Genomic DNA, 24,763 nt, shown 5'->3' with positions numbered 1-24,763 from the left:
TTGTTAATATCACGTTTATTAGAGGGAGGGGAGGAGAAAATTAAGATAGACTTCGTGTTGCTGCTAATTAGAAAAATTGAGACTTTACATCTGCGTAGTGCTAAGCAACATGTGGTGGTAACAGATGTGGGTTCATTACACAGCTGCACGGGGCGGGGAGTGGGGGGTTGGCGGGTGGAAAACCTTCCCTACCCAGCCTCCCTCCCAAGGTGCAGCCTCACCACAGCAGCCCAGGCCTGACGACGTCCTCAGAGCAAGAAGGCCAGGGCATGAGAGCGAGGCAACTTGGCACAGTGGCTGAGAAGCCAGCCCTGGAGCCAGACCTGAACTCAGACCCAGCTCCAGCACCTATCAGCTGTGTGATGGAAGCCAGCCTATAATCTCTCTGTGCCTTGATTTCCTCATTCACAAAAAGATACTATGGGCATAAGCACAGGAAGAAAAAATGAAATAAAGCAAATGAGTGGCAAAGCACGGGCTGGATTCCAATCATGGGTCCCAAGCAGTGGCCAGTGTGGGGGTCAGTTTTGCTGTCACAGTCATTGTCCAGCCTTGTTCCACACTCCTCCATTACCCCTAAGCCTGACAATGACCAAAGGGAGCCAGGGCTCAGCCCACCAGCCCCTGGGGGCTCCATAGATCTGAAATGGCCCCAGAATCTTTCATTCTTGAACCTTGGACCTCACTTGGGAGGGAACTTTGGAAGAATGAGAATGAGAGCACACAGTGAAACCCCTGCTCCCAGGGCCAGGGGAGGGAGGGCGTGTAAGCCAGAGAGGATGCCAGGCAGAGCTGCCAGATTTAGGGAAAAAGAAATTTTATCACACACACAGACACACACACACACGGTGCCTAGTTAAATTGAATTTCAGATAAATAAGGAATTACTGTTTAGGATAAGCATGTCCCACGCAACATTTGAGACATGGTTATGCTAAACAATTATTCCCTGCTTATCTGAACTCCAAATTTAACTGTATTAACCCTAGCTGGAATGCCAGGACACGCTGGAGCTGGGACAGCATCCAGGGCTCCCCTGTGCCCACCAAACACAGCCACCATCCATGAATAGAATAGGAAAGGACTAGAACCTCCACTTCCTTGAGCCAGCCTCAGGGGCTCAGCCCAGACCCCTGGCACCAGAGCCTCTATCAGAACCAAGTGGAGAGGCCTCTGGCTCAGCTCACAGCACCTGCACATCCCTTGGGTAGATGGGGCCTTGGCCTGGGAGGAGTCCAGCTTCCACCTGCAGGATAGCATGTCTGGCAGAGTTGTGGACAGAGCACAGATGTCCATGAAATGTTGCCTCCGTGTTCCTCTCTGCCTCTTCTCCCTCCTGTGGGAAGCCCTCTGGCCCTGGGTCTCCTGATAGGGAACACAGCCCACAGGAGCTCCCTGGAGGCTCATTATTCACGTGTCTTCAGGGATGCACAGAAGGGACTTGAAAACACAAAGGAAGATCCCTCTATTGGCCATGAAAAATGCAGTACTGAGGGGACTCCGAGGGGAAGGCAGAGGCTGGACCCACCTCTGCCACCGCACCGCCAATCAGGTCACAGCCAAAGGGTACCAGGAACCAGGGAAGATGGAACAAGGCTGAGAAATGCAATCAGTGACAACAGATGGCTCTGTCAGGCCAGGACAAGGATGCCTGGGGAGAGTTCCACAGGATGTGAATGTGATGGGGGGGGGGGGGGGGCATAGGGGCAACCTGAGTGAAAGTTCGCCAAGTGGGGTCACCCTATAGCCTACCTGGCTAGTCCCACCCCACAGCCCAACCAGCTAGTCCACCAAAGCTCCCCAGAGGGGAGCCTTCCAGGGTCCATGAGGGACTGCAGAGGTTCAGTTAAGGTGTCCCGTACCCCCAGAGTCTAGCTCGGGGTATCACTTCCATTACCAAATAGTGGCGTGTGTGCTGGGCGCAGCTCTAAGTTCTTGGCAGAGACCCGTTTGTTCCTTTTCCTCACCATGCCGGCTGCTCTCCACTTGCCCTTTTCCCACCTGTCCTCTCAACCTCTCCGGCAGGTTCCATGCCCAGGAGGCTGACCTCTACCTGCTGTGGCACCTGCCCTCCAGCTGTCGGTTGGGTTCTGGCAATGGGAGGCACCTGCAAGAGCCAGGGGGGCCTGTGGTGACTCTGCGTGCCTCTGTGGCCACAGATGTAGGAGAGTGAGCAGGTGCGGTTCCAAGGCTCAATCGTTTCCTGCTCTTGTTGGCCCAGGTGTGCCTCATCGCCCCCTTCTGCATCCTTAATCCTGTCCTCACTGTGGAAACAGACCTTTTTCACAGAAATCCTTTTGGGTGTGCCATTTATTTCTTGCCAGGGTTCTGCTGATCTAACAATCCTGTGAAGTAGGTGCCTGTATCACCCCCATCACGAAAATGAGACAGGAAGAGTTGAGGGACTGACCGAAGAGTGTCCCAAGAGGAGACCACTCCTGTGCACCTAAGGACTGTTCCTTCCCGCCATGAACCCTTGAGACCCTCCACACACCAGCCTTGTTCCTGTCCCTCTTGCGTCCCTCAGCAGCCAAGGCTGGGCTTCCAGCTGTCAAGTTCAGAGTTCATCTGATCATTGAATAAACGAGATCTCGGTCCCTAGAGCAGGAAAGGCTTGGAATATAGGATTCCGCTGCCTTAGAAGCTGGGAGAGTGTAGTCTCTGGGCCTGCACATCAGAACAAAGATGGCAAAGCCTATGGCCAAGTCCGCGTCTGCGTACTATGAGAGTCCTGTAAAAACCCCCAGCTGAGTCACGGGGGCCTCAAGTAGCATTTGAAACCACTGATTCTCAGCCAGAGTAGTTGTGCCCCCAGGAGGCATTTAATAATATCTAGAGAGGCTGGCATTGTGGCATAGCAGGTTTAGTTGCTGCCTGTGATGCCAGCATCTCATATAAATGTTGGTTCAAGTCCCAGCTGCTTGATTTCCAATCTAGCTCCCTGCTAATGTACCTGGGAAGGCAGTGGAAGATGCCCCAAGTCCTTGGACATCTGCCACCTACATGGGAGACCCAGATGGAGTTCTGGGCTCCTGGCTTTGGCCAGTCCCAGGCCCAGCTATTGCAGCTATGGGGAGTGAACCAGCAGGTGAAAGATCTCTCTTCCTCTCTATCTGCTACTCTGTGTGGTGTGGTGAGTGTGTGTATGTGTGTTGTGTGTGCCTCCCCCTCTCTCTGTAACTCTGCCTTTCAAACAAATAATCTAGTTTAAAAAGATCTAGAGAGGCCGGCGTCACGGCTCACTTGGCTAATCCTCTGCCTGCAGCACCGGCACTCCAGGTTCTAGTCACGGTTGAGGTGCTGGATTCTGTCCCGATTGCTCCTCTTCCAGTCCAGCTCTCTGCTGTGGCCCAGGAAGGCACTGGAGGATGGCCCAAGTGCTTGGACCCTGCACCCGCATGGGAGACCAGGAGGAAGTACTTGGCTCCTGGCTTCAGATTGGCGCAGCGTGCCGGCCATAGCGGCCATTTGGGAGGTGAACCAACGGAAGGAAGACCTTTCTCTTTGTCTCTATCTCTCTCTCTTACACACACACTGTCTAACTCTGCTTGTCAAAAAAAAAAAAAAAAGATCTAGAGAGATACTAAATGATCAAAATCTGAGAGGTAATATTACTGGCAATATAATAATAGTAATACCAGCCATGCTTCTCAACACAGTACAATGTACAGGACGCTCTTCAGCCAGCCTAAAATGCCACCAGTACCAAAGGTGATGCTATGGTTTGTCCTCACTAAAACTCAAGTCAAGCCTTAATTCTTCCATGCGGCAGTGTTGGGAGGTGGGGCCTAAGCAGAAAGTGTTTGCATAGATTGAGGCTTTCTCACAGAAGGGAATTACCCTCCTTGTGAGCCCAGATTTAGTTACCCACAACCGCAGGTTCCTGCAAAGCAAGGTTACCTCTCCTACTTTGTCTCTCGTGCCTGCCTGCCTTTCTGCTTTCCTGCCAGACATGGAGCTGCACGAAGTCCTTACCAGAAGTCAAGTGCATGTAGCCACCCAGTCTTGAACATCCAGCCTCCAGAACTGTGAGCTAAACAAACCTCTTCACTTTATAAATGACCCAGCCTCTGCTGTTCTGCTTTCGCAGCAGAATGTAGACTAAGCCAGTTGACAAACCCAGTTTCCCCGCTCAGAGACCCACAGCATGTCAGAAATCTTAGAAGATACTGATGCTACCACAAAAGAAGACAGATACAAGGGCCCAAGAAGGCCTCAGGCACTGCCGAGTCAGAATAGCTAGTATCCAAGTCCAAATCACCATGTTACCTTCAAGGTCTGGCACAGCACATGGCGGGCACTGATGGACTTGACCTGGCCTCTGATTGCTTGCAGAAGGTCCACAGAAGGTCCTCAGCTGCCTCCTCCAACCAATATGAGGTAAGATATGGGTTACAGACCCACAGGGACTTCCTTTCCCAGAAAATCTGGATGAGCCCAGAAAGCTGTCTTTTGACAAGTTCTCCCCTCCCCATAAGGGCTCTTGTCAAAAGTAGGTGCACACACTTTCAGACAGCCTGAGCCACAGCGACTAGGTTAATAGTGACCAGCTCCTCCCTAGTCTAGTGCTGGCCTCCACGGGATCCCCTTGGAAAGCACCACAATTATCCTGACTGTGTTGCCAGGACTTCACAGAAAGCCTGAAAAGTCAAGAACAAGCACTGATGCTTTGAGAAGGATTGCGACTTTGGAAACAGCCCCTGGCCACTCATATTTCCTTGGTGTGCTCATGGACAGCCGACTACAGCAGACCATCTCAGGAGAGTTCTCAGAGGGGGCCATCTGTTGAGGTGAAGGTTTTGTGCAATAGCTCTGGAGGCACTTGATGGGGAGCCAGGGCCATTCCTGGTTGGAACCACAGGCCCAAGATCCTGTGGTAGAGCCAGAGATAGAAATAGGCTAGAGAGAACCAGGAGTAGGACGGGGACTTGATTGAGTAAAATCATGACCCAGTAGTCAGAGGTGGAGTGAGACAAAGATCATCCACAAAACCACACCATCGAGGGAAAGGAGAAGCCAGATCCACGGTTCAGCCTGCAGCCAAGGATGGGGCCAGAAAGTGAAGGGCAGGAGAAGCTGTGGGGTCACCAAGCATCCATTCTCCTTTCTCTGGATAACAACGGAGGATCACCTTCCAGGGAATTGTGCAGTAAGCGCAGTAAGTCTGTGGCACAAATGAAGAATCTTTATGAAGGGACAACATGCAGAGGTACAGACAGTGTCAAGGGAACAAACACCAGCTGGTGAGACACCCCAGAATGAGTCCCAGTGGGGAGCAGTTACCACTCCTGGGGCTGAAGGGAGAGCTGGGACTATGGAGTGAGACAAAGGATGTGACTGCCAGAGCCAATGACGTAGGGAAAAAGACCCCCAACTTCTCTCTCCCTCTAGCCTCTCGCCTCCTGTCCATACCTCCCAAGGAGCCAAACCTGGTAGGAAGCCAGAGAGCAAGTTCAGAGGTCAGCTTTTTAGAATCCAGCGAGAAACAGAGAAGAGAGGAAGGATAAATGGAAAAGAGCCAACATGCCTGTCCTGACAGAGATGGCCACTAACCCTCAACCAGGCTAATCCAACTATGCCTGTCAATCCCAATCAGAGAGACACAAGCATGGGGTGGAGGCAGAAGTGCAGAATTCATTCACCCACATAGCAGTGCCCACGTGGCAATCACATCCAGATGCAGAGAGGCCATGAGGAGGAGCGTCTGCCGGGAAGGCTTCATCCCGTGCCATCATTCCCACCTGCAGGTCCAAGCAGACTTTCCAGGGAACACGGGATGTCTCCCAGCAGTTCCTGTGGGTGATTTTATAACAGGGTCACCTGGACACTTTAAATCACACTAATGAACCGTGAGAACCCCCTACATGGGCTGCTAGCAGGAGAGCATGCCGTGGCAGTGGCTAGAGGGGAGACCTTTTTAGTTCTTTTCCCCAGAAACTACTCGATAAATGCTTTTAGCATTTTTTTAAATAAAAAAGAAATGAAATGTAAGGGGCATATTAGCATCGCTCCCATTTTCAATTAGTCCAAATGATCGTGTTAAAAGCTATTAATAAACCACGGCGAGTGGAGGTCACCAGCGGGGGAGTTCATCAGGGAGAAGTTGGCAGCCCACAGTGGAGTTCTCTGAGCTGCTCTGCTCCTGCCTTGCCTTGCCTCGCCTCGCCTGGCCTCTGAAGCTTCAGCCACGGGGACCCACCACATCCCCATGAGGTAGGGAAGGGCAGAATGGGGCACTGGAAGCATTAGCCAAGACCTGAGAACAGGAGAGATCTCATACCCACCACACCTGCTCCAACCTGGGAAGAAATGAGACCCTGCTTTATAGTTAAACAAGTCTTTGGCAGCCACATGGGTCCTGCTCAGTCACCCTGGGTGGTTATGCACAGTCTATCCTGAAAAGGATCCTAGTTTTTTGTTCCTCACTGGGACAGGTGGCTTGATTGACTAGTGAAATCTGCCTAGTCAATGACTTGAAGGCTGATGACATGCTTGTCATGTACCCATCATACCTAAGAGTGATAATTCCCTTTGGTGTAGCCACCTGCTGGAGGAGGTTACCATTCCAACTCTGCCCAAGCCCTCCCACCTGCCTCCTTTTGTGCTTCTCTCATGCATTCATCTCTTGCTTCCGGGCAGAAGGAGCCCATAGGACAGGGATTGGACTCAACATTTCTTCTTGGTGCCAGGCTAAGCCCAGGGACTCAGTAATTTCCAGGCATGTCAGAATTAAGAGGAGGGATGGGACCTTTTTCCTTCTGGCCCAGAGATTTTTGGTCTGAGCCCCATCCCCTACTGGACTAATGCAAGGACTTGCCAGTGTTTCCCTGCCACCAGCCTCACCCCTGAGAGCTTCTCTCACATTGTCTCAGAATGATCTCCACCAAACACAACAGTAGTCACACGCCTCTCGTGCTGAGAAGGCATCCTTTTCTCCCCATTGCCTGAACATAAAGCCCACCTCCCAGCCTCATCTCCGGTCTCCCCACCATACACACCATGCTCTCCAGGCACTTGGAGCTCCCATGTTCTCTGACAATATCATGTATGGGGACTTCTCCAAACCCTGTGCACAGAACACCCCCTTCCTCAACAGCCTGCTTATCCTTGAAGACCCACTCAGAGGCTACCTGCTCCCCAGGGCTCGCTGTGATCCCCTAAGTTGGTGTAAGCTGCCACCTGGACATCCAGCACCCCTTGTACCTGTCTGTTTGCAGGTCTGTCTGCCCCTTGTGACTGTGGTCAGTGACACAAACCATCACCCAAAGCAAAAAAGACCAGGAAGCACTCAGGCCATAGCCAGAGACAAGGCCTGCGCTAACCCTCACCTTTGCTGTCTCACAGTCTGTCCTCCATGACCCAAACATCCACAACCATCCAGGTGAGCCCCAACTAGAAGGTGAACCAAAGGAACTCAGATGGTTCAAAAGTGTCTTCAGGAGTCTTCCTAACCAGACAACATGGGTATTTTACCTGCTGTTCTTCGGGTATATCTCTAAGAAGGAGGAAGTAGCTCCTGCAATCTAGACTCAGGCTTCACGTTCCCTCACCCCATTCTCCTTCCCTCACTCTACTCTGCATGCCATAACACTAGTCCCAAAGCTGGAAGGAAGGCCGACCATGGGCCAAGGCCTAGGGACTAGAATGGAGTTAGACAATCACTCAGCATGGCCCTCCAGAGGGACCCAGCCCAGACAGACTGGAGCTTCATCTTGGCTTCTGATACCTCCCACCCCCACCCATGATTGATGGTGAGCAGATGCATCACGCCCCCGCCTTCCTCTCCCTCTGAGGTTTTTTTGTTAGGTTTTGCTAAAGCAACCTGCAAATTAATTTAATATCCTCCTTTGGTTGGAGCTATGAAGCTGGGCTCGAGGCTGATGATGCATGAACCATCGGTGGCAAGTATTTAATCTCTGGACAATGGATAGAGATGTTAGTGCACGCCACACTAAATTCTATTTACGCTGCCTATTAAGGGCAGTCAAGCTGAAGGGAATCGGTGCACATTACAGGCCCTAATGGGAGAGGAAGCTCCACAACAGTACATTAAAGGCGGAAAATGAATTAGGAGGGGACCGCGAAGGAGAAGGCAGGCAGGCCGAGGGGCTGTCTGGAGATAATTCTTCCTGACAGCCTAGCACACATGCCCAGCCCCATCGGTCAGATATGCCAAGGAAGGGCTCACCAGCGGCCCTCCCTAACACTGAGCTGTGGGGTCCACCCTGCTCAGGGCCCGGGACATGGGAGCTACAGTCCTACCAGTGACAAAGAAAAGGGTGGGAATTCTCCCAGGCCACCCCCTCTGCCTCCCCGCCACTCCAGGGGGCCCCTCTGAAGGTCTGGGGTTTTCTCCAGTCCACCAGGCTCACCAGCTTCCAGTCCTTCCACAGGCAGGAGGAAGCAGGCCTGGCACTGAGGACTGTGAGCTGCTCTGCTATGATATTACAGAGCAGAGTTAGGAAATAGCAGTCATAATACAGGGGAACAAAGCTACAGGGACTCTGGGCGAGACACTTGACCTCTCGAAGCCCTAATCTCCTCTACTGTAGAGTCAAGGTACCACCCACCTTCTTGAGGATCATGAGTCTTCTGGGGCTCACACAGCCCCTCCACCCTCCTCCTTACTATGTGTTTCCCCGCAAAGTCTGGTTCAGAGCCCAGGCATCTGTCAGTCCTTGCTTGTTGAAGAAATACTGGACCAGCATTGTGGCATACAGGGTTAAATCATTGCTTTGACCAAGGCATCTCATATCAGAGCACTGGTTTGAGTCTGGATGCTCTGCTTCCAATCCAACTCCCTGCTAATGAACCTGGGAAGGCAGAAGATGATGGCCCAAGTAGTTGGGCTCCTGTAACCCATGTGGAAGACCTGGATGGAGCTCTGCACCCCTCACTTCAGCCTGGCCCAGTCCCAGCCATTGCAATCATTTGGGGAATGAACCAACATTCATTCTCTCTCTCTCTCTCTCTCTCTCCCTCCCTCCCTCCCTCCCTCCTCCTCCTCCGCCTCACCTTTCAATAAATGAAATAAGCACTTTGGCTTTCAAATAAATTAAATAAGCATTTTTTAATGAAAGAAAGAACTTACACAAGATTGCCAGCAGATAAATGCTTCAGCCAGGCTCAGCACCAGGTCTGTCTGACACCCAGCACACCTGCCCTCCCAACACTTTTCCTATTATCAGGTGATTTCTGGGGTGCCTGGGAAAACCTGAGCAGGCTCCTCTCAGAGCCAGACCCAGCGGAGTCTGTAGAGATGCCCAGCCTCCTGCTTCCTGCAAAGCAGAGAGTATGCCATATAATTTAGCAGGATCAGATGTGTGAGAGAAGAGTCTCATGAAGCGATGATGCTAGCTAGCAAAGGATGGTATTGCTGGGTTACCTCCTCAGGAAGGGAGGAAGGGCTGGGTGGCACAGGTGTCATCCAACAGAATGAAAACTAAGACAGCATCACCATGGGAAGATGGCCACAGTCAGCCAAGCCCTGCCCTCGGGGTACCTGCAAGATCTTGAGAAGGACCTGGGGTCCTTGACAGAAGGAGAATGACAGCTTTAGGGAACCACTCAAGCTATCAGAAATGGACCAGAATGTCAGGCCCACTACATCACTTATCACCATGTTTATTCTTCAAAGCTATGCTCCGGTAACACTGAAGTACTCTGATATTTCACAGATGCCACCCACCCTGCTTGTTGTAACTTCTATACGAAATGCCCTTCCCTATATCTCCTAGGCTATTCATACTTGGTCATTTAGACTCCACCACTTCCTCTTAAAAAGTCTTCCATGAGGTCAAGTTAGGTTCTCCCCCTTTGTCCCACCACAGTTCATCATGGCACTTATTATATTGTATGATTACACTCAGGGTGCATCTCTGATTCTCTCTGTACTCTCAGTTCCCAACTTGAGACAAGGACTTGGTAGGGCCCAGTGAATGCTTTCTGAACCAAACTGAAACAGCCCCTTGGATATTCTGTGCAGATACGCTGTACCCCTGTCAGGGTGCAACACCATCGCTAAGTGTCAAAACTTCAGATAACGTAGGCCATTACTCAGCCCTATCACTAACTGGCTGTACTTGTCAAAAAATGAGTGTTACATGCTAACCATGGCTAGTTGGGTTGTACAGCCAAAAGCACTACTCAGTAGGTAGGGGAATTGATAGCTATAGATGCACCTATTAGAGAACAAGAAGGACTGAGAATATCTTGAAGGATTTCTGGGTAAATAGAACAAAATGTATGTATGTGTATGTATGTGCACATATATACACACGCACATTAAATATTGATACCTCCCCAAACCTTTTTCTCACTTGATTCAAAACTTTGCTTCCAGGTAAAAGACTGGAAGAATCTTCTCCAGGAATCAAGCCATTCCAGAAAGAGACCCAAAACTGATGGCCTCAGAAATTGCTCTACCGCATAAGCCACAAGTCATCCTATGTGAAAGCCCAGCTTCATCAAGCCCCACCCAATCTAGGCAGCTGGGTGTTTCTTCTTCAATGAGAATAGACAGCAGAGGATCAGCAGACGCCCGAGAAAAGCACCTGCCACAGACGACACAGATCAAAGCAAGTAGCTGCAGAGCAGAGAGAAACCAAGAGAAACAATGCTGTTCAGGAAATGTTATTCCACTTAAGTGAAATGTATAGAATAGGCAAATAGGTCAGGAAATAGATGAGCCATTTCCTAGAGCTCAGGTAGGGATGATGGGATTGAGGAGCGACAGATAAAGGATGGAGTTCCTTTTGGTGGTGATGAAAATATTCCAAAACTGATTATGGTGATGATCACACAACTCAGTGAAAATACTAGACACAACTGAATTATGCATTTACAAGAATGAAATACATGCTGTGCAAATTGTATCCCAATAAATCTGTTACACACACTCACACACACATAAAGGGTCCTCAAAAGTTCATGAAAAATGCATACTATGAAAAACTTTTTTCAAAAATCTTTGCTCCAAAACAAACTTACCTTTAATTCCATTTTCCATGAACTTTTTAAAAAAGATTTTATTTATTTGAAAGACAGAGTTACAGAGAGAGGTAGAGACCAAGAGAGAGGTCTTCCATCCCTCAGATGGCCGCAATGGCTGGAGCTGCGCCAATCCGAAGGCAGGAACCAGGAGCTTCTTCCAGGTCTCCCACGCAGGTGCAGGAGCCCAAGGACTTGGGCCATCTTCTACTGCTATCCCAGACCATAGCAGAGAGTTGGATCGGAAGAGGAGCAGCTGGGACAACAACCGGCACCCATATGCTGGTGCCTCAGGCCAGGGCGTTAACTCGCTGCGCCACAGTTCAGGCCCCTCCATGAACTATGAACTTTAAAAAGTGTTCTCATGTATATTCAAAAATATTTTAAAAAAAAAAAGATTGTAGGAAACAAATGTAAAATAATATAAAGAGGAATATTTCTAAGACATAAAGGGGGGCAGGGTCAAAGAAATTTAAAATCCAGCAGAATCTATACAAAAAACTCCAAGGAAAATTCAAATGTAAATATATTCCCTAGGAAATCAAACAAAAGACAAAGGGATGGAAAATAGGGAGAAAATTAAAGAATCAGCAGAGGATGTCCAGCATCCAAATGATACGAGTTGTAGAAAAAGAGAGAAGAGATAATGGAAGGAGAACGTCACCAAAATTACTCAAGGAACTTCCCAGAACTAAAGAATATGAGTTTCCATTGAAGGGGTTTACAGAGAGGATAAAAACTGTATCACACTAGGCATATTAGAATGAAATGTTAGCAAAATGTTAGGACATGGAAACAGGAGCGGTCCTACAAGCTACTAGAGGGGAAAAAGGAAAGCGATTCTATAAAGGATAAGATATCAGAAATGCTTCAGACTTCTCAACTGGAAGATAATAGTGTATTAGTTATCTATTGCTGCATAGGAAATTAACCCAAAACTCAGCAGCTTAAAGCAACAATAAGCATTTCTATTTCCCATAGTTTCTGTGGATCAAGATTTCAAGAGTTGATTAGCTGGGTGGTTCTTGCTCTTGGTTTTTCATGAAGTTATAATCAAAATGTCAGCCACAGCCAGTCATCTGAAGCCTTGACGGGGCTAGAAGATTCCACCTCCAGATGCCTCGGTCACATGGCTACCAAGTCGACACTGGCTGTTGGCAGGAGGCCTGTTTCTCACTATGTGATGACTTGAGTGTCCTCATGACATGACAGCAAGGCAGAAGCCACAATGTCTTTTATGGACATCATTTATTTCTATAATGTCACATTGACAAGACAAGACATTCCTATTCAACACAAAAAGGGATGATATAAGGCATAAATACCAAAGGACAAGAATTATTGAGGGCTATTTTGGAAACCTGTTGCCAAGGGCTGGCTTCAAAATGATGAAAGAAAATGAGTACTACCCAACAAAAATATTGCCAGCCAAATATTCATTAAATGTGAAAATAAAATAAAAGAGGATATTTTCGGCCGGTGCCGCGGCTCACTAGGCTAATCCTCCTCCTGCGGCATCGGCATCCCAGGGTTCTAGTCCCGGTCGGGGCGCCGGATTCTGTCCCGGTTGCTCCTCTTCCAGTCCAGCTCTCTGCTGTGGCTCGGGAGTGCAGTGGAGGATGGCCCAAGTCCTTGGGCCCTGCACCCGCATGGGAGACCAGGAGGAAGCACCTGGCTCCTGGCTTCAAATCGACGCAGTGTGCTGGCCGTAAAGCGCCAGCCATAGTGGACACTTTGGGGGGTGAACCAACGGAAAAAGGAAGACCTTTGTCTCTCTCTCACTGTCTAACTCTGCCTGTCAAAAAAAAAAAAGAGAGAGAGAGAGAGAGAGAGAGGATATTTTCCAACATGAGAAATTTTTAGATTTTTTTTTTTTTTTATCTCTCAAGTGCCTCCTCTGAAGACACAGCTAGGGAAGGTGCTGTATCAACATGTGTGCATAAACCAAAAAAGAGGAATGCAAGATTCAGAGGCAAAGGAAACAACTCAGGAGTGAATGACAAGGAATCCCTGCTGGGGTGGGAGAAAGAAAGCCAGGAAAAGAACCGTGTATCAGGCATGGAGGGCAACCAGGTGAGTCAAAAGCCACAGGCACAGAAAGAAGCGATTAACAGAACATCAGATGTGTTTGAGGGTCTCAGCAGGTGATTTAGGCAACTGCAAGGAGTGTGGGATTGAACTAATGGCAAACACCTATTAAACCAAGCTTTAAAAAACTCCAAGTAAATTAAAAGTTGTGTGGGAAGCAAAAATAATAATAATTTGCTACTCAGTTCAATTGTGAACAGTGTTTATATGTACATAGCCATGACAATATTAATGTTAAGCATAGACCCTTGCATAGTTATTATAAATTATGCTGGAACAATGGAATATGTGAGTGTGATGGAGGCGGGGGACAAGTAGAGGAAAGGAAGCTAAATCCTCTTCTTCCATGGTGGGAAGTCCAGACATGGTGTCCACACCTGAAAAGACAAGCTTGGTTGCAAGTTTTGTGGGAACACACAGGTGAATGCTAACATCTGCCAGAAAAGAAGGAAGGTGGTTGCCAATAGGGAAGGAGAAATGGGGGGAAAACTGCTAGAGGGGTTGTAACAAATCTTGTAGCACTTCTGACCCTTTAAGGACATATATCAATTGAACCAGATGGAGAGGGAGAGAGAGAGAGAGAGAGAGGGAGGGAGGGAGGGAGAGAAGGAGGGAGGGAGAGAGAGAGAGAGAAAAAAATGAACCAAAGAGAACACCTGAAGTACCTTCAGAAAAATAACAACGAACCATATCACAACAAACTGAGATATGAAAATAAAATTTGTCCATGGATGTCTTTCCTATGCCCCTCCCTAGCAGATTCTCATCCCCTCCTCTACTAACCAGGCTTTGGAATAAGACAGGCTGGGATTCTCAACACGTCTTGCCATCAGCTAGCTATGTATTCATGGGTTTAGGCAGTTCAACTTTCTTCCCTTTAGTTACTTTATATAGAAATATACTGGGGGTGTGGGAAGAAAACACAAAAATCTATGTGGAAAGGATCAGATGAGATTACATATATTAACTACCTAGCATACAGTATGTTCTCAATAAATCCTATTTTGCTTTACCTAGTTAAGAGAAATGAAGGTGCTGGGGAGGAGGGAAGGGGTTTGGCACAGCAGTTAAGTCATTACTTGAAATACAGGCATCCTATATCAGAGGGCCTGGTTCAAGTCCCAGATCCTCTGCTTCCAATCCAGCTTCCTACTGATGTACACTCTGGGAAGGAGCAGATGAAAGCTCAAGTTCTTGGGATCCTGCCAAGCCTGTGAGAGATCTTGGTGGAGTTCCCAGCTCCTGGTTTCAGCCTAGCCATTGGGCTGTGCTGATATTTTGTACAGAAGATCTGTGTGTGTGTGTGTGTGTGTGTGTGCGCATGCCTTTCAAATAAAAAATTAAAAGAAATTTCTTTTAAATTTAGAGAATAATCATTTTTAAAAGAAATGAAGATGATGATGACAATGATAATAAAGAAGAGATAATGGTAATGATGGTGGAGATGGAGATGACAATGATGAAAAGCTAGCATTTTTACCAGATTATCTTATTTAATCCTACAGGAATCTTGCAAAACGGTTGCTATTCTTATACTCAGTTTACAGATAAAGGAAATAGAGGTATGAGGAGGTTAAATGAGCCATCCAAAAACAAAAAGTCTTCATAGAACCAAGACTGAACTAAAATAAACTTGAGATCCAAAGATATAACCCCTTTTTATTATTTTTTATTTATTTGAGAGACAGAGACATAATAGAGCTTCCATCCACTGATTTACTCTCCTGATGCACACTCCAGCCAGAGGTGGGCCAGGGACTAGGGAATTCAATCCATGTCTCCCCTGTGGGTATCTTGGCCATCACCTCTACATCCCAGGTTCTTCAATGATGAGAAGTTGGAGCTGGGGCCAGTACTCGAGATAGAAGCCAGACACTCCAATATGGGCTGTGGACATCTTAACTGCTAGGCTAAATGGCCACTCCCAAGAACCACTTCTTAACTCCATCAAATCTGCTGTAGTATATCACCCTAGGTATGTTTTGCTGTTTGCGTTTCCAGATCCAGGAGCCAAATGATCACCACGGTTATAAGTAAATGACTGACTGGACAATAAACTGGTAAATAGTAACAAGTAAACAGATCACTAGAAACAGCACTTTACTCCAGTTACAGTGTGTCCCAGTTACCAATCCACTATGAGCTAAATTGTATCTTCTGCCAAATACATATTTTGAAGCCCTAACCCCCTACTGTGATTATATTTGGAAATAGGGGCCTCAGAAGATGATTTAGGGTTAAATGAGACCATAAGAGTGGGACCTCTTAGGTTAGGACTGGTGTTCTTAACCAAGGGCTGGCTCTCTCTCTTCAACCATGCATACTGGGGAAAGGCACATGAGCACAGAGCAAAAAAGTGACTATTTGCAAGCCAAGAAGGGAGCCCTCAGCAGAACCCAACCACTCTGATCAGTGACTGCCAGCCTCCAGAACCATGAGAAAATAAATCTCTGTTGTTTAAGCCACTCAGTCTATGGTATTTTGTACAGCCCATTACCAAGCTGAAGCATGGAACAATGAAAAGAACACCAAACACCATGTGAAGATAAACCAGGTCCAGTCCTGGTTTTGAGACTAACTAATTGCAGGATACAATAAAAATCTCTTGACTTCTCTGGGTCACCATTGCTTCTGCAAAAATGAAGATCCCGGAAATTAAAGAAATCTGGAGTCATCTACTCCCACATACAAGTGTGCAGAAGCAGCAGTAATGTTAACAGGCACTGAAATTCTATTCTGCCCACTTTGCATTCTTTTTCTCACTTAATGCTCATCACAACCTCACGATATAGCCACTGTCATTCTGCCCATTTCACAGATGAGGGACTGAGGCCCCAGAAGAGATGAAGTCACTTGTCAGAGGTTAGATAATGAGTTAGTAGCAGGGAAATAATTAATGAAAATCACAACATGAAAAGAAGTACCCAGGAAAGAAATCCTATTACCCTGAGACCACAGCACTGGAGGCCATATATAAGTGCTCTGGGTAAGAGTCCCATGTGAGCCCAGCCCTGAGTCATCCCACCCCAGGTGCCAGTCATGGGAGTGAAGAAGCATCTTGAAAGTGAGTCCCCAGCCCCAGCCATTTGAGTCACTACAGCTGAAGCCCCGGACATCGTAGGGCAGTGGATCACTTCTGATCCACAATGTCTATGCTCATAAGGAAACGGCTGTGGTTGTCAGAGCAGCATCCTAGGGGAAGGGACCAGCCAAGGTTAAAAGAAAACATGGCAGCCCCTCTGCAGTCCAGCTGGCTGTAGGATCAGATCGGTCTGCCACATGAAATCACTTTATCAGCTGTGACACCAGGGCCACAGATTTGTGAGAGGCCATACAGCCCACGCTACACTTCTATCCTTACTGGGAGAAGGGCCAGATGTCCCAAAGTAAGCCAGCTCAAACTGGCTCAAAGAAATGAACTCAGGCTTCTCTTCAATTAGACAACCCTAGAGCATCCTCAAGGGATGATGTAGGAGAGGGAAGCAGGCACCCTGAAATCAAGCCATGGAGGCCACAGCAGCTCCCCAAGATCTGCCATCACTGGCTTTCAGGTCTGGGATAACCTCCAGATGATTCCTCTCCATTCTCTTTACCCCACGATAGCCTGACCCTTACCCATCAAAACTGACTGTGCTGCCTCATGACCCTACTCCCTTGCTTTGCTGGAGAATTGATTTTCTAGAACTCCTGTCATTTGCACCATCATCCGTACAGCCACTTCTTTCAAGACCCAGCTCCAAGTCCTCTGCTCTCTGAAGCCCTTCCTCACAGCCCCCTTACCCTTGCCCAACAGGAGCAACCAACCCCACCCTTGTACCCCACTGTATGCTGTCCATCATAGCATCCATGTAATGCAATTTAACAAATACGTGTTGAGCATTTGCTGTGTGGCAGGCACTAGGCTGGGTGCTGAGAATAAAGAAGTGAATCAGATGGTCGAGGTCCCTGCCCATGTGAGGAGGGAAATCCAACAACAAACACATTATTCCATACCATATGAGTGCTCAGATGCAGGTAAGTCCTGGGTACAGACCCCAGAGGGGCCTCATGCAGGCTACAGGGGCCAGAGGAAGCCTTCACTGACCTGACCAAGGGGCTTCTGAGACCTACACAACAGGCCCTTGAACAAAGGCGAAAGGGAAACAGATGCTGGGAGCACAGAAAGTGTTCCTAATGGAAGGGATGTCTTGGGCAAAGACCTAAGACTTCAAAAACACGTTTGGTTCCAAAGACATAAAATAAAGAAGAAATAAATTGGTCCCAAAGTGTGCAGTTGGGAGTGATAAGAGATGGGACCACAGAGATCAGCAGGGCTTTATAGACCTTTATCAAAAGGAAAATAGAGGGGCAGGCACCGTGACGCAGTTGGTTAAACCGCTGCTTAGGATGTCCATGTCCCACACTGGAGTGCAGGTTTAAGTCCTGGATGCTCCACTTCCAACCCAGCTTCCTGCCAATACATTCTGGGAGGCAGTGAATGACAGTTCAAGTGCTTAGACCCCTGCCCTCCATGTGGGTGGGAGATACGGATGGAATTCCAGGCTCCTGGCTTTGGCCTGGCCCAGCCCTGCTGTTGTGGGTACTTGGAAGATCTCTCTACCATTACCATTACCACCACCACTACAACCACCACTACCACCACCACCACCACCACCACCACCACCCCACCATGTTGCACTGCCTTACAGTATGGAGATACCTCAGAAATCTGAACATAGACCTACCATATGACCCAGCCATCCCACTCCTGGGAATTTACCCAAGGGAAATTAAATCAGCATATGAAAGAGTTATCTGTACCCTCATGTTTATTGCAGTTCAATTCACAATAGCTAAGATGTGAATCAACCCAAATGTCTGTCAACTGAAGGCTAGATAAGGAAATTATGGGATACTACACCATGGAATACTACACAGCAGTAAAAAAATGAAATTCTGTTATTTGCAGCAATAATGAATGCAACTGGAAAACATTATACTTAGTGAAATAAACCAATCCCAAAAAGGACAAAGACAAGTACCATATGTTCTCCCTGATCTCTGGTAACTAATAGAGAACCTAAAAGGTAATCTATAGACATGAAATTGATACTTTGAGAAGCAATGACTTTGAACAGCCCTTGTCTCCACCATTGAGGAACATTTTTTTCAAACTATTTGTTGAGCTCTTTATTAGTATATAAAGTTAATTGAAAATAAATTTTAGTAAAAAATAAGACTGGGAATAGGAGAGGGAGGAGAAAGAAGGCTGGGAGTGCAGGTGGGAGGGTGGGTAGGATGGGAAGAATCACTGTGTTCCTAAAGTTATATTTATGAAGTGCATGAAGTTTGTATACCTTAAATAAAAGGTTTCTGGTGAGAAAAACAGAAAATAAATAAACATTTTCCTTTAAAAAGGAAATGGAATGTCCCTGTAGAATTTTAAGCAGAGGAGTGACAGGAGAAGGTATACATTCTAGAAAGATCATGCTGAGTGCTACGTCAAGCAAGAACTACAGGGCCAGCCAGCGCCGCACGGCTCAATAGGCTAATCCTCCTCCTGCGGTGGTGCTGGCACACAGGGTTCTAGTCCCAGTCGGGGCACCGGATTCTGTCCCTGTTGCTCCTCTTCCAGTCCAGCTCTCTGCTGTGGCCCGGGAGTGCAGTGGAGGATGGCCCAAGTGCTTGGGCCCTGTACCCACATGGGAGACCAGAAGAAGCACCTGGCTCCTGGCTTCGGATCAGCGCAGTGCGCTGGCCGCAGCGTGCCGGCCGCAGCGGCCATTGAGGGGTGAACCAATGGAAAAAGGAAGACCTTTCTCTCTGTCTCTCTTTCTCTCACTGTCCACTCTGCCTGTCAAAAAATAAAATAAAATAAATTTAAAAAAAGAATTATAGGCCAACAATGGCAGCAAGGAGACCTGCAAGAACGTTATCAAGGTTTTCCGGGAGAGAGAGGGTGATGGGCTACAACAGGTTGCTGGAGAAGTGGGAGAGATGGCACCAAAGCCAAGAGGCAAAAGGCTTCAGAGACAAACTGGAGACAAACTGGCGGGGCCTCAGAGATGGAAGAGATGATAGGAGTGAGGTCTGGGGTTGTTGAAGCAGATAAAGTCTGAAAACAAGGATGAAAGTTTCCAGGTTGGGCCTCTGGGAGGATAGGGGTGCTTACCTGGAAGTGCTCATCAATCAACTTACTACATCATCTTTTTCACCAAATGGGGATATTCCCAAAGGCAGAGCCAGACTGAGAGATAGATGATAGACAGAGATAGAGATAGAGATAGAGACAGAGAGAGAGACAGAGATATGAGAGAGAGAGAGAGAGAGAGAGAGAGAGAGAGAGAGAGAGAAGGGAAAGAATGCACAAGGGTGAGGTACACATCTCTTCCCTCCTGGCCTGCCCACCATCGGTCCCTGGCCTGTTCCTTCAAGGACAGCCCCTGTTACAGCTGCCAGCAGCTCCCACCCTCCAGCTTGTAGCCCCACTGCTGGAAATTAAGCTGTAGTGTTTACAGGACTTAATTAACAAAATCACTCATCGTCCCAGGAACTCACTGACTATCCGGACGTGACACCGTTTGAAATAGATTAGCCCAGTGCTCAGTGAGGTCATATTCATTCCAGCCTGGGTTCCTTCTTGGCCCAGACCCCCCAGTCCACCTCTGGGGCCTCCCTTTTACCCCCATCCCCAAAAACCCTTGCAATTTATAGCTAATTAACAAACAAAACAAACCTACAAGGTGGAACAGCAGAAAGATATTCTCAGCCCACAAAAGCAATAATTAGTGTGGGCAGGCCCAGAAAATATTGCTTATGAGATAAATCAATGGCTCTCCCCCATTGTGGGGCTCCATTACAACGGAGGAAGACTCCTCAAGATGAGCATTTTAAAGGGAAAATTAAGCGTGGCCCATTTCCTCTACATCTAATCATAAACCAGGATACTTTAAGTCTTCATTTTTCCAGGCTGCTTTAATCACACTGGAGATGAAGCTAAAAATGATTCACTTAAGAAATATTTACTGGGGCGGGCATGGTGGCACAGCAGGTTCAGCTGCTACTTAGAACATCTACATTCCACAACACAGTGCAGGTTTGAGTCCTGGCTGCTTTGCTTCCAATCCAGCTCCCTGCTAATGTGCCTAGGAAGCAGGAGATGACGATGGCTCATATTCATGAGTCCCTGTCACCCTCATGGGATACCAAAGAAGCTCCTGGCTTTGACATGGCCCCATAGTCAATTGGGGAGTTAAGCCACAGATGAAAGATCTCTCTCTCTCTCTCTCTCTCTCTCTCTCTCTCTCCCCCCCCTACCTTTCAAATAAATATTCTTTTAAAAAGAAACTACTTATTGTACACCTGCTAGGAGTTGGGAGATAGAGAATAGAGCAAGATAGTCTTACCTCCTGCTTTCATGGGTCTTCAAACGCTGGTAGTTTGGAGACAGATATAAACAAGAAAACAAACAAGATATTTCAGCTCCTGCAAAAAGAATAAAGACAATTAATGGGGTGATGTGATGAGGATTGGGCTGAGGGTTATTTTACAGGGGTGATGGTCCAGGAAGGCTCTCTGAAGAGATGATGGTTAAACTGAACCAGTCATGCTAACAGCTGGGGAAAGAACACGTGTGGCAGGAAGAATGATCAGTGCAAAGGCCCTGAGATGGGAAAGGTGTCTGCAGGTCAAAGAGCAGCGGGGAGACCAGTGTGGCTGCAGCAGAGAGAATGAAGAAAGTAGAAAGCAGGCAAGCAAGGTGAGCAGGCAGAGGCGAGTCAGACTGGCCTTACAGGCTACCAGGAAAGTTAGATTTTTATTCTTAGTGAACTGGGAAACTACTGGGGGTGGTTATCAAAAGCAACATGGCAGGACTGGTGCCATGGTGTAGTAGGCTTAGCCTCCACCTGCCTGGCTGCTCCTCTTCCAATCCAGCTCTCTGCTTATGGCCTCAGAAAGCAGTGGAAGATGACTCAAGTTGCTTGGGCGGCCCAGAGGAATCTCCTGGCTCCCAGCTTTGGATCAGCCCAGCTCCGGCCTTTGCAGCCATCTAGGGAATGAACTAACAGATGGAAGACTTTTCTCTCTGTCTCTCCCTCTCTCTGTAACTCTCTCTCTCAAATAAATAAATAAAATATTTTAAAAATGGCAGACAGAAATGTAAGTGAGCCAGGAGCTTCTTCTGGGTCTCCCACATGGGTGCAGAGGCCCAATGACTTGGGCCATCCTCTACTGCTTTCCCAGGCCACAGCAGAGAGCTGGATCAGAAGTGAAGCAGCCAGGGCTCAGACTGCTGCCCATGTGGGAGGCCAAAACCACAGGCCACAGCTTTATTCAATATGCCATAGCGCTGGCCCCAATAGATTTTTTTTTTAAGAAAAGAAAAACATCTCTATTTGTGTTCAAGTCCTGTTCTTTCTGAAGTGAGATGGGGGGGTGGTGGTAAGGGGGTGACAGGAGCCACTACCCACTGATGACCCACAGTATACAACCACCCCCAAAACACAGGCCTTCTTCCAATGGATTTTTAAGAAATTCTTTGACTTATTTTTAAACAAATAAGCTTCATTTCATCTACCTGCAGGTCAGGTAGAAATGGACCTGTTCCCAAAACCTGCATTATCTTAGAACTCCACAAGATCAAACATGGTCCAGCCAAGTCATTGCCCTCTGGGACTGGCCCCAGACTACCCAGAGCTGGGCCCTGAGCTGAGGCCTGCTCCACTCTCATCTAACAGGTGTTGCTGCTCATAGCCTTCAAGCAGCCAGGAGCCAAAGGGAGTGGCTCTGCCACCTGCTGAAAAGTGTCCTATCTGACAGCCCTGTGGCTTGGTGAGACTCGTGCCACCAAAATGGTTCTCTGTGGCCAAGAGTCGAGAGCAGGAGGGGAAGCCAGGGCCCCAGGGGTCACACCTGAGACCAGGGTAAAATCCAGGTATGAGGTGGATCCCAGGTGCCTGGATCCCTGACTTGCCAAAATGCCAAGAATCTTCCCCACCAACTTGGCAAGAGGAAGCAGTTTGTTTCCTCCCATTTGAAGGCTTCTGATCATATGATGAGATCCCAGGTAAACTATCCCCTGCCCTTCCTCCTCCAGTCTCATCTCCTCTTCCTTCTCTTCACCCCACCTCTGGGCTCCACTCCATTCCAGACCTTGTCATACACCCCTCCCTCAATATCTCCTCTGAAGGGCTTCAGGGACTAAAGTGGCAAGGCCTGGGTTGGAGGCCCAGGGCACAGGAGGCCACTGGTCTGACTCCCCTACCTCGAGGACATTCAGGGACTGTTCCCATATGCAAAATAGCAGGCGTCTGAATTCATAATTGGACGTTCCAAAATGTAATTATGAAAGATGAAATGCTCCTCTCAATGAGAAGGCTGTAAATAGAATAATTAATTTTGTGTTTGCTTGAACAATTCTGTATTATGGACCTTACAGTGGAACTGAAATTAATTAAGTGCACCAGGATTTATGGAGGAGGTGAAGAGAGAGGAAAAAAAAGAATTAATCCAAAGTAAAAGATAGATGAGTTTGGGAGTGTAACGATGTGTTAGCCTGGGGTATTCTTTAACAAATTTACCAGGCACGTTCTGGGTATAAAAGGCAGGCATTGACAGAATTATCTCAACTAATAACTGCTGCTGGTCGGAAAGCAAGTGAGAGGGAGGAGAGGCAGGCCGATGGCCTGGGCCTGAGAGGCCTGAGGGAGCTAGAGACGAGGGTTACCTTTTCGCTGGCCAGGAGGGGGCACTACCAGGAGGAGGAAAGGGGTGGGCAGAGCTGCAGCTTTTACCCCACAACAAAGCAGGGGACAGAAGGAAAGTCCTAGGGGTTGCAGGGAGGTAATGCAGGAGGGGCAGAATGCAAGGGGTGACCAAACTGCGTTCACTCCTACGCCCAGCAGTAGTTCCAGCCTCTGCCCTAGCCCCATGCAATCTATTTCCCCTCCCCCTTGAACCTGGTCAGGAAGTGACACTCACTGCCTGATTCCTGGGGCCAGGTCCTGAGATGCACAGTGACTTCGGCCTGCACCACTGGCACCCAACCACCAAGCTGTGAGGAAGCTCCGACTAGCTCCTGCAAAGAAGCAACTTGGGGACAAACTGAGGCCTCCCAACCCACAGCCACACCTGCAGCCACACCGATGAGTGAAGCCCCAGCCTTAAGTCCTTCGAAAAGACACCATGGACGGGGGGGAATGCAGCCCCACCATGCCCTGTCTGAATCTCTGACTCACAAGAACTGTGAGAGACCACGGCTGAGCTTGGTGTTTTAGGTCGTTAGATTTGGGGACAGCTCATTATGCAGCAGTAGGTAACAGGCCTCCACTTAGCCAGAGTGGTACCCTCTTTCATCTGTTCTTCCTACCAGGATCACGGGTACCCCTTTTGAGAAGAACAAGGTTTTTGGCTGAAAATGTTTGAAAACACACTGTTCTGGTGGGGTCAGGCAGACCTGAGTTGAATATCATCTACGAACATCCTGGCTGTGTGGCCACACTCATGCCACTCTCTGAACTTCCTTCTTGTTTACAGATTAAAATGGGAGGAGTAACCCTGATTGACAGAGTTCTTGGGAGGATTTTAGGAGAAGTTGGGAAGCACCTGGCCAATAAAGCCAAGGATGTATCACAGTTAAGAGCAAGGGTCCAAGCCGGCGCCGTGGCTCACTAGGCTAATCCTCCGCCTTGCGGAGCTGGCACACCAGGTTCTAGTCCCGGTCGGGGCGCCGGATTCTGTCCTGGTTGCCCCTCTTCCAGGCCAGCTCTCTGCTGTGGCCAGGGAGTGCAGTGGAGGATGGCCCAAGTGCTTGGGCCCTGCACCCCATGGGAGACCAGGATAAGTACCTGGCTCCTGCCATCAGATCAGCACGGTGCGCCGGCCACGGCGGCCATTGGAGGGTGAACCAACAGCAAAGGAAGACGTTTCTCTCTGTCTCTCTCTCTCTCTCTCACTGTCCACTCTGCCTGTCAAAAAATAAATAAAAAATTAAAAAAAAGAGCAAGGGTCCAGGGCACTGCATGTGGCACAGCAGTCAAGTCACCACTTGGGATGCCCACATCCCATACTGGAGTGCCCCTTGGAGCCCCAGATCCTCTGCTTCTGATTCAGCTTCTTCCTTATGTGCACCCTGGGAGGCAGCAGGTGATGGTTCAAGTACTTGGGTCCCTGACACCTACATGGGAGACTCAGATGAAGTTTCTGGCTCCTGGCCCCTAGTTTTGGCCTGGCCCAGCCCTGCTATGGTGGGCGTAAGCCAGTGGATGGAAGATCTCTGTATATCAAAGAGTGAGGCTCCAGGGTCAGAAAGACCTAGGTTCAAATTCTATCTTGGTGCTTTCTGACTCTGTGATCACACACAGCTCATTTCTCTGGACCTCAGTGCTGCCATCTACACAATGAGGACAACAGTCCCCAATTTCTAGCATAGAACAGATAAAGTGCACATAGTAAGTGCTCAGTAAACGAGAGCCTGCAGTTGGAATCCCGCTCCCCAGCACACCTTCTCTCCTTGAACCTCAACTCACTACACTTCCACAGGCATCACAGTGCCTCGCAAACATCTGACAAACCTGCACATCTAGTGGCACTGCTATGAAGCCCACACGTCCCTGACCCAGGGGCAGGTGCATGAGACAGCAGCCAGGGCAGCTCTAGGTAGCAGACACCTGTTCCCACTCCAACAACATCTGTCCTCTGCAAGCAG

The 24,763-nt window shown here is 48.4% G+C and overlaps 1 long non-coding RNA gene across 2 annotated transcripts in view; it reads right to left on the bottom strand.

The window, feature by feature from the left end:
* LOC138844302 (uncharacterized) overlaps positions 1 to 24,763 on the bottom strand; it is a 287,379-nt gene that overhangs the window by 107,725 nt on the left and 154,891 nt on the right. For both annotated transcript variants that reach the window (XR_016215843.1, XR_011379897.2), the window contains exon 2: positions 20,463 to 20,541. This is a non-coding gene — a long non-coding RNA (uncharacterized LOC138844302). The remainder of the gene's footprint in view (positions 1 to 20,462; positions 20,542 to 24,763) is intronic.

Source organism: Oryctolagus cuniculus, chromosome 11, assembly GCF_051225735.1.
Source record: "Oryctolagus cuniculus isolate XC-2025 breed Fujian yellow rabbit chromosome 11, ASM5122573v1, whole genome shotgun sequence".
NCBI lineage: Eukaryota > Metazoa > Chordata > Mammalia > Lagomorpha > Leporidae > Oryctolagus > Oryctolagus cuniculus.
Note: the sequence above shows the minus strand (reverse complement) of the source record. Positions and strands in the feature narration are given on the sequence as shown.